The 11,753-nt window shown below is 40.1% G+C and overlaps 1 pseudogene; it reads left to right on the top strand.

The window, feature by feature from the left end:
- Positions 1 to 914: 914 nt before the first annotated feature.
- On the top strand, positions 915 to 1,808 carry LOC103739810 (annotated as a pseudogene).
- Positions 1,809 to 11,753: the final 9,945 nt, after the last annotated feature.

Below are 11,753 nucleotides of genomic sequence, written 5' to 3' on the forward strand. Positions count from 1 at the left end.
TCCTGGAAATCATGAAAGCAGAGAAGGGCAGACTGATCAAGGACGATGAAAGGAAGAAGCAAGATAGATAATTTGGTGAATTCAGTTCTCAAATGCGCACACACACACACACACACACACACACACATCTATCTGTTTATCTAATTTCATTTTTTTCCCAAAAGTGGCCAATAATTTGTTAAGCAGGTGAAAAACAAGGGATAGAAGGGAAAAGCTTCTAAAATTCAGGAGAACTTGTTCCCGGCTTTTGAGTAATTCATACACCATAAGGCTGTGGTGCATTTTTAGCACCTTTCTTGGGAGGGAAACGGAAAGTAACATTCTGTAGCTCCACATCAAGGGACTTTAGGAAGGACTGAATTACAATACATGAATTTACATGAGGAATCATTTTTCATCAAACATGAATGCTTAAGATGAAAGAATAAGATATTATGCACCAAAAGAGAGCCAAGCTTCTTTAAAATAATCCTGCTAGAAAGTGAATTTTAGGATCTGGTAAATTTATGAATGTCACCAGTCCCTGGCCTGTCACCTGTATCATCCACTCCATGCCAATCTATTCAAAAGAAGGAACTGCTGTTTCTCAAGTGTGTCTGAATTTACATATCATCTACTCTTTCATTCTAAGACCAGCAGCATTGGCAAAAACAGTCTGTCACCCTGAAATACACTCCCACAGGCTGTTTGGCTTCTACAGGAGTTAAGAATGCTTCAAGAGCCTAGTGTAGGAGAGCTAGGGAACAGCCAGTAGCCGGTAGTCTGTAGCCCGGATGTAGCAGGGGCGGGGCCTCAGAGGGGTTGCCCAGGTTACTGGGAGGCAGAGCCACCTGGACCATTGCGGCCTAGATGTTAGAGTACTGTGTTCTCATCCACTGATGTCAGCACTTCTCAGGGATGCCTACAGGGGCCCAATGGCATGCCTTGGACTTTATTGTGGGAGGACCTTATTATTTAAAAATAGCTCAACTGAATGCGGGGTGTGCCCACGAGGAATGAGGACAAATGCACAAAAATACTGTCAGCCTTGCACAGAGTCCCCAGAAATTGATGACTGGCTCTATCTTGGATTCATGGCTATGCTTCCCCTCATTTCACATTGGCTCTGCATTGAATGGCACTCAAGGAAAAATAACTCGCGTGGGCTTTTCCAGCAGGTCAGTGCACTATTTGAATGCTTTATGGCAGCTATCGTCACCTTACTCATAAGTGAGCCAGTGGGAGCCCTTTCCATGCATTCATGCCGAGTGTTGATGCTTTCCGATTGGTGCACGATGTTTTACAACCCAAGTCCAGATTAGTTACCACAGTGCACTGTACTCAGAAAGCAGTCTACCCACTGTCTACTATCGTGTTTGGTTATTGTGCCTTCTGCTTGCTGTTCATGATGCTGCTCCGGCCTTTCCTGGTAAAGATTGAGTGGGGTCTGAAGCCTAACCGATGGGAAAGTATTTATGCTGCGCTGTACTTCTTCCCCATTTTAACTGTCCTGCAGGCAGTGGCCAGAGGCCTCTTGTATTATGCCTTTCCATACATTATATCAGTGGTATCTCTGGTTAATCTGGTTTGTATACTTGATCTTTACTGGAATAAAGAACTTCAGTGATCTCAGAAAGGAAAGACTTTTTGTTCTGTTCAACCACTGGTTTCTTCATGCCTGTGGAATAATCACAATTTCCAAAGGGGACAAACTTGAGCAAGCTCTGCCTCTTCTACTTCTGGTACCTGTTGCAGCCCTCTTTTATTTTCTCACTGCAAAATTCACCAAACCATCACAGATAGTCTTACAAAGAGAAAACAAACGCTGAATAAAAAATGTCAGAAAACCCAAGAATGTTCTTAACTTTTAAAAGTAATTTTTAAAACTTGAGTTATACATATATAATTTTTAAAAATTGTGATATACAATTTTTATATATTGTGAACAGTATATCTTTCCTTAAAGATTATTTACTTTATGTGTATGCATGTGTGTCTGCATGTATGTATGAAGATGTACATGCAGATGGTCTGTGGAAGCCAGAAGACAGAGTCAATTCTTCTGGAGCTGGACTTACAGGCCACTGTGAGCAGCCAGATGTTGATGTTAGGAACCAAACTCTGGTCCTCTTCAAGAGCAACAAATGTTCTTAACTGCTGAGCAACTCTCCAGCCCCAAGAGAACAGTTTATCGTCATACTTCTTTTGTTGATGTTTTGTTTGACTGACACTTTATAGTTAGACTAAGAAAGTACAAAATATCATGTAACTCTGTTACACACCATAGTATCTGTTGCACCAGAAGCCTGTTCAGAAGCTTCAGGTTTTTCGGAGGACAGTCATGTTTCTGTGTACCTACCGATGGGTGTCTCCCATCTTTTTATGAAAAGTTTAACAAGTATGGCCTGAAATCCTTAGTAGTAGCATAATTCTTCATGTCTGTTCTATTTCAATTTATTGTTCACTTATAAGGAATTACAATGGCAAGCATCCTTGGGAATGTAATAGCAAGTACAGAAAAAAGTATGGGGGAGGTATTTATGTTGCTATGTATTTATTTTCACCAAAACAGTATTTAAATAATACAAAATAAAGCTTGGTTGAAAAGACATTCAGATTATTGTTCCTGTAAAGAAGAAAATAACAAAAGTTTAACCTCAAAAGAGAAAGGAGCCCTATCACTCATCTTCTGAATCACAAGTAAGTGCATTGCATGGAATAGAACCCTCTTTCTAATTCTAACATTATGTCCAGAAGGTCTTGTTACCATATACAACTACCTTCTTTTGAAACAGTTGCATATTGAAGAAATCATCCCCACAAAAGTGAACCACACTGATGAATTTATTTATCTATCTATCTATCTATCTGTCTGTCTGTCTGTCTGTCTGTCTTGAGGCAGGGTTTCCCTGTAGCCTCAGCTGGCCTGGAACTCTCTCTGTAGACCATGCTGGCCTCAGTCTCACAGAGATCCACCTCCTTCTGCCTCCCAGGTTCTGGGATTAAAGGCATGCTCCACCACACTCAGCATATGCTGATTCTTAAACAACAACCAAAAAGAATGATAAGGAAGAGGTAAGTTAAGCTTAGACTATAGAGAACGATATTGGGAAAAACCTTAACACAGGTTCTTGAGCGTGGTTTATCATCATAGCCATCTGGAGAACTTTTTTAAAATATAAAATTTTTGTGATGGTTAATTTAATTGTTGGCACCACACAAACTAAAATGACCTGAGAAGAGAATATCCATGAATGATTGTCTAGATCCGGTTGGTCTGTAGGCATGTATATGGGGGTTGTCTTAATTCACTAACTAATGTGGGAAGACACAGCCTGAAAGTGGGTGGCAACCTTCCCTAAGCAGATGGTATGGACTGTGTACACATTATGAGGCTGAGTACAAGCAAGCATGGACACATTCGTTCTCTCTCTGCTCTTGACAGTGGATGTAATGAGACTAACTATCTCAAATTCCTGCTGCCTTGGCTTCCTTGAAATGATGGGCTATAACCTGTGATTGTAAGCCAAATAACTTTCTCCCCTGTTTCTTTTTGTCAGGGCGCTTTATCATAGCAACAGAAATGAAACTAGTATAGTCCTGTACTCCAATCCGATGGAGCTCTGATTCACTAGCTCTGGAGAGGGTATGAGGAATCTGTATTTTTACCTACTCTCCCAGGTTTTTATGATCTCTCAGTTGAGGAACAACGCAAATTAGTCATGGAAGGGTCCCAGCAGGAGTGAATCCTAGGTATCTGTGGACAGCACCAGAGCAGTGGGCACCCAGGGAGAACCAGTCCTCCCCTTCTCTCCCTGACAGGAGAATAAGAATAAACAAAAAGAGCTGATAATAAGGTTGAGATCAAAGTGCAGAGTAAAGTCTGTACCCAAGACTGCTCAGCAAGGTGGGGAATTTAAGAGCATGCGAGATGGGAAAACACTGCCTGTTCAATGTATTAGCCTCATTGCGTAGGTAAGAAGGTCCAACCAAAGTTAGCTATTTGCCAGTCTCACTACTAAAATAAGTCATTCTTCTTCCTGGGGGAAGGACTGAGGAGATTTCAGGAAGATGCAGAAATATCATTCCGGCATCACCCTCATTCTACTAATAGGAAAGTGGACATCTCTTACCAGGGAAACACAACGATAGTGAAAAATAGATTTCCCTCTACCAGTGACCACTGGAGTTTACCTCTGAGCTGAGTCCTATGGTTCCCACAGACATAGTTACAAGAAAAGGTTATGGGTGAACATAGTTTTGTCCTTTATTGTGTCCAAAGGGGACAGGGATTTACATGCTCTGATGGTTAATATTCATCATCAACTTGATGGGATTTAGAATCGCCATAGAAGCTAACCTCTTATGAAGGAGTTTCTAGATTGGGAAAATTGAGTTGGGAAGACCTACCTTAAATGTAGGTGGCACCTATGGGCTGGGGTCTTGGACTAAAAAATGGAGAGGATGAGCTGAGCAGCAGCATTCATGACTTTCTGACTGTGGACACAAGGTAAACGACTACCTCGCCTTCCTGCTGCTGTGCCATCTCCTCCCTGATGGACTTTATCCCGAGTCCTATGCTGAAATAAACCCTTCATCCCTTAAGTGGCTTCATGCTGAGTGTTCAGTCACAGCAATGCGAAAGTAACTAATACACATGCTAAACAAAGAACAAATATAACAACACAAACAAAATGAAGTTGGAGGATGTATTAATCAATTCTCACCCAGGACTTATAGAAAATCCTCACTGCCTTTACCCCAAAAGCCCTTGGGTTCTTTCTCCACCCCTTTGGGTGTGCCCGCCTTGCCCAGAATGACCCTGAGTCCCGCCATGAAGCATCAGGCTTGTTCCTTTCTTTCTTGGCTGTGTTTGAACAGTAGTTATTTTATGAATCAGCTCCATGTGTTTGAGGTGACAATAAGTAAAAAATAACGCAGGCCCCAATTGCCAACCCCTGAGGTGCACCAAAGTAAGCCTCAAAGAAGCACTGAAAATGTCACGCTGAGAAAAACTGAGTCAGGCCCTAAGTCTCAGAATTGGAAAGTCATTCTAAAGACATGCAAAGCTTCCATGTTTTTGTTCTCCCAGTCCTAATCATTTCTCAGTGACTACTTTTTCTTTTGTTTTTATAAGTTGTTCCATAAGCCAGTGACTGTTTTTCATTCAAATTGCCTAGATGTTTGATCAGAAGTAGTATATGGCTTCACCATGTAAACTAAGTACCAGCTACATTTAAAAAAAAAAAAAAAAAAAAAAAAAGAGGTGCTGTGGAGATAACTCAGTCCATAAAGTACATGTGCTACCAACATGAGAACCTAAGTTTAATTCCCAAGACCTATGTGAAAAAGAGCCAGGCACAGTAGTAGTATGTGCTTACAGTCCCAGTGCTGGGGAAGTAGGGACAGAAGAATCCCTGAGACTCACAGGCTGCAAAGCCTAGCCAAAGCAGCTAGCTCCATGTTCCAGTGAGAGACCCTATCTCAAAATGAAAGATAGATGGCTCCTAACATCCTTGATGGCTCCCACACATAGGTGCACCTGCATACACAGACACACACATTCTAAGATTCCTGATTTCTCTGACACATGAAAAAATTTATAACAAGAAGCAAGTTATGAACTTCCAGATGTCTCTCCCACCGTATTTCCTCCATCCTCCTCTGTGAGCACCTGTCTAAATCTTCAGCATTGCAATCAATAAACATGGCATCTCAGGGCCCAGGCAGGCTGCGCCCTCCATGAATTAATGAATGTAGACTCGGGAGTCCAGCATATTTACTCCATGAAGCTTTCAATTAAAAGCCAACAATAAAGCCTTAGATGAAGTCAAATACTAGAGAAATAAGAAATCTGTCAGGAATTAAGCTAATATTTACCATGCAAAATGTGCCATGTGATAATAAATGAAAATCTAAATGCTGGAAGGTGCTTCAGAGGCAAATGAGTTCAGAAGAAAGGCGCTTCTGATTTCTTCGCTTTTTAAAGTTTGACAAAGATCAGAGCTAGGGATGCACAATATGTCCCTGTCCTCTATCCAGTAATGAAATCTATCCGTGAGAATTATTTTCATGATTTCACTTTCTTGAAAGACGATGAAATGAAATTTTCATTTGATCCAGGATTTTTTTTGGTGTTTTATGTCTTTGAATTTTTGATATATTTAAATTCAGGTCTAGAACAGACTGGTTCCCTATTTAACAGAGGAAAAAAAGAAAGAAAAACAAACATTTCTGAGGAATTACATACATATATGTTCAATTTATTTATAAATTCTACAAATTAATATATTTAGCTTCAAGGTCTAAACAACTATATTTTCATTTAAAGTCAAGATTTAAGCATAGGAAATTGTGACTATATATTAGGAATGTCTTATTTCTTGGCCTAATACTTGCTCCCATGAATGCTGTACCCCAATTTATAGCAGACAATAGGTCATTTTACTTCTCCACATAAAAATTTATGTTTCTTAATATAAAATCACTTTGTTATAATGAACTCACAAATAAAAACCTCACACAGCTAGATTAAGGTAGTCACTCAAACAAACACTTGCCCAGTCCCAAAGTCCATACATCTCAGTAAGCCTCTCTATACAATTAGAATGGCCATTCTAAAGCCATGAAGTTTTGCTTAGGATTTTACACTTTCACTATCAATTACATTTTAATGCATTTATCCACTAGAAAAAAATGACAGGGTTAAAATTAGAAAGACAATTAGCTTTACCTCCTCCTTCACAGGTCCTCTGCCCTTTCCCTGCATGTTGTCCTTCCTCGTCACCCGATATCACCCTTTTCTGTTCTCCTTTCTAAATGTTATACTATCCCATGCATACATTTGTTCACATATGTACATGTGTATTTTATAGACTAGAAATCACATATGTTAGAGAACATGCAGCTCTTTTCTTTTTGAGGATTGGGTGACCTGGCTTAGTATTATACATCCTAAGACTATTCATTTTCCTGCAAATTTTATAATTTCATTGTTCTTTAAAGCTGAATAATATTCCACTTTACATAAATATAACAAATTTTCATTTTCCATTCATCTGATGTTGGACATCTAGGTTGGTTCCATTTCCTTGCTATAGCAAATAAAGCAGCAATAAACATGGGTGTGTAAATATCTCCATGGTAGGGTATGGAATTCTCTAGGTATATGCCCAAGAGGTGTGATCGTTTGAACTATAATGTTTTATTTATACAACACAATTATGATATACATCCCTGGGACTGGTATCTAAGAACTGTTTGTAACACCTGTAGGTAGGAGCTCACAGTTCAATTTTTTTTCAAAAACTGTTGCGCTCTCAGTTGTAGGCCCATGCCCACATTGTCATCACTGTCATGCGTCAGTAACCTTTAAAGTGTGCATGTTTCTTCTTATGCTGGCCATCTTATGCCTTAAATCCGTATTTAGAGACAGCAAAGCTGCCACTGAGAACATCCAGAGCCACAAAGAGAACGACAGACAGCATAGGTCGGTGGGACTCGGTAGACATAGGCACTTGCTGTCAAACCTGATGACACAATTTCAATCCCCACGACCCACGAAGTTGAGGGTGAGAATAGACTCCTGAAAGTTGTCCTCTGACCTCGTGTGCACTGTGGCTGTACACCACACACACACACACACACACACACACACACACACACACACACACCACTAAATAAATAACGTTTTTTAAAGGTATACAGCCCTGTTTCTTTTACTTTCCTCTTAGATTTTTAAGCATTTCCACACAAATGATTTTAAATGATGAAGCATGTGATTCCAAATTCAAAGGTTTGGAAAATCCTCTCCTAAGCATGCTGATATATGCCAGGAAGCTTTCCTTCCAGGATCCTGGATGTCTTCGTCCTTCCAGAGCATCTTTCTTGCCTACATGTTCCTAGTTTATCGAACAAAGAATTTACACAACCCTGAAAGGCGCAGTTAGTGAGCACTTGGTGCTTGGCTGCACTCACACCCAGCAGTGAGATGGCAGCAGTAAAGTGTGGGGAAGGAAACAATCCTTCAGCAACAGCACTTTATGGGGAAATAACTGCTCAAGGCCAACTCCGTGCTACATCTCATCTATTGTACAAGCTCAAAAGCAAAGAGTAAGGTCAATACAGGTGACTGACACACACCCAGGGAAACCAGCAGGCCCACCGTCCCATGTTCCTAGGAAGAGAAATGTAGATCCAATACTATACCAGAGTGTGCTCGTGATTTCCTGAAGGACCGAAGGACCACATCCCTCCTCAAAGGCTGAGTCTTTTTCTAAGGCAGGATGTTCACAATGCTTATTCTTATTAAAACACCGTGAGTTTTAAGCAAGACATTCTGACATGATGACATTGTGCTATGATTGAGACTGTGTAAGATAAAAATAGTTTTCAGTTATTGAAAAGTACACACTTTTAATTCCAGCACTTGGGAGGCAGAGGTAAGCAGATCACTGTGAGACCAAGGCCAGCATGGTCTACATAGAGAGTTCCAGACTGGCTGGGGCTGCAGTCTCCAAAAATAAATAAATAAAAATAGAAACAAAAACAAAAAGAAGTATACAACTGTTATTCCTGATACTTCATCATTGAGTTGCACCCTCTGTGGTAGTTATTTCTGTTAAATAGATGAGATCGTAAATCAACTAAGAGACACACCTAGGGGTATGCTTATAAAAGTATTTCCAGGAAGGTTTACCTGAGGGAATAAGTTGGTTCCCTAGAGTGTATAGAGGTCCTAGGAAAAAGCAGTGATGCTTGGCTGCCCCTTCTTGTTGAAGAGCTCATTCAAACTGTTGCTGCTGCAGCTGCCGCCATCTTCTGCTGATAGCAGCACCCAGATCTTTCATCTTTCCAACGTGGATTGAAGATCAGTGAAGATCAGTGACTCACCAAGAATCTTCCAGGCTTTCAGCACCAGATTGAGACTTCTGAGGCATCTAGCTTCATGGGCTGAGCAGCTACTGGTTTCTCAGCCTGTCTAGCAGGCAGATGGCTATTGTGAGACTACCCAGCCCCTATCATGCCAACCATTCTAATGCATTACCTGTGTAATACGTATTCATTCTGTCAGTTCCGTTCTCTAGAACCCTAATTTACCAACATTCTTGACATTCATATTATCCAAATACATGCTGACGCTCACTCCAAAGTTTTGCCCACTAGAAAATACTTTTCAAAAGTTTCAGTTTTGTGATTTGTGTTTTAGTGTACAACAAAATGTGCCATACCAAAAAAGACCCAATTAAAACCACTATGGCAACGTGTCAAGAGGTGTGATCAATCAGTGCAGTTAAGAGTTCTAATGTTACCTCATGCTGTGTAGGGTTTAACCTACAACAAACTCAGTCCTTTCAGAAAACCCCTCCCTTAGGCCCGACTTATTTAAACCATCTATCAAAGCTTACCCATCATCAGTCACATCTGCATGGGCCCAGTCTTTAAGAGTCTGCCTGATAATAACCTAAATGAAGTCAATACTTACATGGCAAATAGGAAAAGACAAAGTTTAATCACTAACTTTGTTCTTCACAATCTTCATACAATGTGATGCATATCATAAAAGAAATAAGGCATTATTGCGGCTCATTTACAGATGAGAAAATAGAGGCCAGGATATTCACCTAGGACATTCATACCCACTCCCAATTTGCTCTTGTAATAAGTGACAGAACCAGAATTAGATATGTTTCTAATTCTAACGTGTATTTTTGTCCTATATCGTGCTAGTTCAACTGTTAACATTCTGGAGCACATTTGTGTTTATAGTTTTAAAGCCTTGAAGAATATGAGTGGGCTATATAGGAAATGCAGGCAGAAAAGAACTCTCCACAGAGAAGCAAGGTGAACTGCCTCTAGCTTAGATTGCTCCTCAAGGAAGTTCCAAGTCATATCACTGATTTATTCACATGTTTTAGGACAGGGGCCTGAAACTGTTAGATGAGTGGCAATAAATGTTGTCCCCTGAAAGACCCCTGGATTTCTTAGCTTAAGTTCATGCCTGCCTGCCCCTGTGGAGGAGGAGAGAGGACTAAGTTTCTCAGGTCCATTTGCAATTATGTCATGTTAAATATCTCAATTCTGACTTGAGTAAGTGTATAAATGTTAAGCATGCATGAAACATGCACTTCCTGAGACAAATCTTTTTTAATTATAACTATACCTTGAAATCTTCATACATGGATACAATGTATCTTGGTTACACCCATCATCCCCGCATTCTCCCTACAACTTCCCCCAAAGCCTCTCCCAGCTTCATATCCTCATTCTATTTTTTTAATAACCCACTGAGTCCAGTTAGTGATGCCCATATGTGCATAGTGTGGAGTTGTACAGTAAAGCCTGATCAACCAACCAATGACCAATTCCTCCAAAGAAAAGTGATGCTCCCTCAGCAGCCACTAATTCCCAGTAGCTCTTTGGCTTAAGATAGGATATCAGGAGCCCTTCTCCAGTCCATCTGGAATTCTTTTTTATTTGAAAGTTTTATTTATTTAGACTTTTTTCTTTTTAAAAATATTTTTAAAATATTTTTCTTGATTCAAGAATTTCATTATCATATTCATACTTGTTCCCCCGCTTTCAATCCGTACATTACTACCTCTGCCCCTGCCTTCAGGCCCTCTTATTATTTGTCTTTTTTAAAGGCCTATTGAATCTAATCTAAGTTTCCCCAGTGCCCTTGGAGGCGGGGTTTGTGAGTCTCATAAATTGTAAGTTTTATGTACTTCTTGTGTCTTATGAGCCTCCCAACCCCCTCCAGGAGAGAATGTTTGGATTCAGGGGAAATTGCTATACAGCAATGTGAGATCCTATCTCAAAGTAAAACACAAGCAAACAAAGCATTAGAATTAGAAGGCACAATGCCTGGGTCAACAACCTTAGAAGGGCCCCAGACTGCTAACAGATTAAAGAACAGAGGCATTTCACCAGCCTTGGAAGGACAGCCTGTCTCCACAGCCAAAAGTCATAGAAAAGTAAACTTCCAACTAATTTAGTCTAAATGTCTTTCGCCAAGACATGAAACTTACCCAAATTTATGAATATGAGCATTGATACTAAATGTTTCCCAGCCTTGAGGGCTTCATGAATGATGATCCAGTCCAAGAAAGAGCAGTTTTCTTCAATAAACACTAGCTTTGAATATGACTATCTCAAGGAGCATTAACGAAGAGGAAATAATTACAAAAATAATGAAATGAAATTACTTCAGTGCAGCCTCTTTTTTTCCCCACGCTTAATGCATCCAGCATAATCTGCATGCTGCTGTGTCATTCTTTATAACCAATGCATTAGCATAAACAGAACATTCAAGTGTATACGAGAATTATTCAATTACAGGGACGAGAGGGAAGAAGCGGCTGAGAGCCATCCCTAGTGCAGAATCTCTGCCTACAAAAGATCATTACTGTTTTTAAAAGAGAGACCAGTCTTGTTGCCAATAGCAGAAATATGCTATTTTCGGAATTCTGCATCTACGTACCTTCTTTAATAAGGGAGGAGAAAACATTACTTTGTCTCTGTAACAGTCCATCGATCCTAAAAGTTTTGACACCATTACTGCATTAACCTTGGGTGGTTTGGGGACAGGTGTGAAAGACTACCACTCAAGTCAAAAGGTACAGTTGCATGCTTGAACTGGATTTCAAAGTTCCAAAGATAATGTAGTTCTATCTGCCTTATCTCTCAGCAGTTGTATTTAAATCCAAATGATAGGTCTTGATTCCCCATCCTCCGGAGATGGTCCCTTGCATCCAATTACAAGAAATAAAGAA

Source organism: Nannospalax galili, unplaced genomic scaffold (assembly GCF_000622305.1).
Source record: "Nannospalax galili isolate Female #2095 unplaced genomic scaffold, S.galili_v1.0 scaffold279, whole genome shotgun sequence".
In the NCBI taxonomy this organism is placed as follows: Eukaryota; Metazoa; Chordata; class Mammalia; order Rodentia; family Spalacidae; genus Nannospalax; species Nannospalax galili.